The sequence below is a fragment of the Octopus bimaculoides genome, chromosome 6 (assembly GCF_001194135.2).
Source record: "Octopus bimaculoides isolate UCB-OBI-ISO-001 chromosome 6, ASM119413v2, whole genome shotgun sequence".
NCBI lineage: Eukaryota > Metazoa > Mollusca > Cephalopoda > Octopoda > Octopodidae > Octopus > Octopus bimaculoides.
In genome coordinates this window covers 67,918,810-67,921,472 of record NC_068986.1, presented here as the reverse complement: position 1 = coordinate 67,921,472, position 2,663 = coordinate 67,918,810, and positions in this window count along the sequence as shown.

Genomic DNA, 2,663 nt, shown 5'->3' with positions numbered 1-2,663 from the left:
TATATATATATATATATATATATATGTATGTATGCATACATATATTTATGCATACATATGTCTATATATATGTGTGTGCGTAAGTGTGTACGTATGTGTGCATGTAAGGTGCTCTTTCAGATTATATTTTGTTATGCTTAGAAGCGAAAGTAATTTGAAAGTTTGATTTTTCTTCTTCCTTACTGTACGTAGAAAAAGTAAAAGAACGTTGATCTATGTATATTTGTCTTTTCAATTCTCTTATACCGATGTGATCAGAATATTAAACAATGTTGTTTGTGGAAGTGATGGAAAAATAACCTCGCTAAAAATAGTAAAATATAACCTAATGGAATTTTGTTAAAATAGACGCCTGAAATTACTGTAGACCTCGTAGATAGCCACTTGAAAAACTTATTTCAGCTATTCCGAAGAAGGAAACAGAAACTTTCTCTTGAACACTAAATTTTAAAATAAAATTCAGAAATCATTATTGAAGTACATCAAATCTTTGTTTCTGTAGTCTAGAAGTACAATAGATTGTTAATAATTTAACTTTAAGATACCGTGATATCTTTCTCGTATGAACTAAATATATCACTAAAGTTTAAACTAGAAATGTTTAGTGGCTGCTTTTTTACGCTGAGTCATGATTTCTTTAATTGTGATTATCATTCATAATAGCTTGTGGTAAATGCTAGTTTCATAATTACATATTTGTACCTAAGATCCAACTAAGTACTCCTATTCAGTCAAGTAAATATCTATAGTTGACATAGAAGTTTATGTCAAATGTAACATCAGTCTAAATGCAGAAAAAAGATTAAATAAATCTATTAGTAAGACTGCAATGAGAAAACAGAACACAGTTTTGAAATCAAATTCTGCAGGAATGTTCTTTTTATAATACTCAAAATGAAAAAGAATGAAACTGAATAAAAATGGCCTAAACGTTTCGAAATGTATTTGTTTGTCATGAAATGGATCTTCTGAAACGGTACAGTAGGGTTGTTGATTAGTTGCTTACTGGCAAATCTAAGATTTACAGGAAGTGTGAATTAGGATTTAACAATATCCGTCTTATTTACGGTGGATATCCGCGACGCAAGGTAAATTAAACAGCAACTATTATGAACTGGTATAAAGACGTGACATGTTTGCATCTTTCTAGAAAATTCAGTATCTATCAAAATACTACCATTTTAGAAGGTACATGTAATATCTGTATCAAGGAAGTCGGATATGATATTCTATTTGTCTATTAATGTGCCTCATTTTGCTGGCTTTTATTTTGAAGTCTTCCATCTCCAGTGTGGTGTCCTCTCCTATTAGATTCGAGCATTGTTTGTGGTAGTTATTACTGAATGCATAGCAAGCTACGAGTGCGTCTGTGAAGTCAAAGTCTTCCCCGCTTTTTTGGAGTGTAATTAGGATATGAGGTTTTCTATATTATTGTTGTAACAATATTTCCCTCTATTTTTAGTCCAATAAGGGTTTTTTTTTTTTAGTTCTATAGTGATCGAATGAAACATCTTAAAAGTGCCTCTGTTACGCTTACTACGTTTATTTTTGTTTGAAAGTTTTTCCTAAGTGTTCTGTGTGGAGATGTCCTATTCTAAAGAGAGGTAACAACTTCAGGGACTTGAGATTTTGTTGTGGCTCTTGTCATTGGTACTCATATTGCAATTGATTTCGTCCTGTTTTATTTATGAGAACATTTTGTCAGTTTTACTGTCTGTATTTGTCCTAATATTTTGAAAGACACTTCCCACTTTAGAAATTTTAGGTTTGTTTCGTATAGTGGCCAATTCCGCATGGCGTATGATGTGTGCTGTTGAAAATAAGTTGTTTGACAAACCTATATCGTTCAATCGGATTTTAAGTCTGGAACACGACTTCATGTCTTCCACACTATATTCAGAACTAACTTGTTTATCAATAGTCATTCAGTTATCTCGAATTTAAAAGAGACTGAGCTATATTTATGCAGTTATAGATCTAGAGACAGGAAGTTGTTGATGGAGACGGACATTTAACGAATTGTACTCCAATAGTGAGTAAACAGTGTTGAAGCAATTTAGTTAATCTCTTGTGAACTAATTGGTATCGATGCGAGACACGGGGAACGGAGAAAATAGGAGACAATAGCGTCTACAGAGGGGTAACTCACCTAACATCTTAGTTGTCATGCTAAAAAGATCCTGGCAAAACACCAGTGAAGATTAAGCAGAATAAATTAATTGAGGATGAGCTTATTATGGATGAGCCAGGAAGTGCTGAGTTCAAGTATAGGAAGATCAACAAATAAATGTTTTAGAAATGATGGAGTGTCGTTTTGAGAAAAACACAATATACAAGTTTCATTCTTTTACTATTTCCAGTTAACTGCACGTGTGTGTGTGTGTGTGTGTGTGCGCGCGCGCACGCGCGTGTGTATGTGTGTGTGTGAGTGTGTGTGTGTATTATATATATTACACATATATTATGTTATATATATGTATATATTCATGTATGACTATCTAGATATCTAATTAACCAGGTCTTTCTTTCTCTGGATATATATATATATACATATATAGATATATATGTGTGTGTGTGTGTGTGTGTGTGAGTATTTGTGTGTGTGTATGTATGTATATATATATATATATATATATATATATATATACATATATACATATATA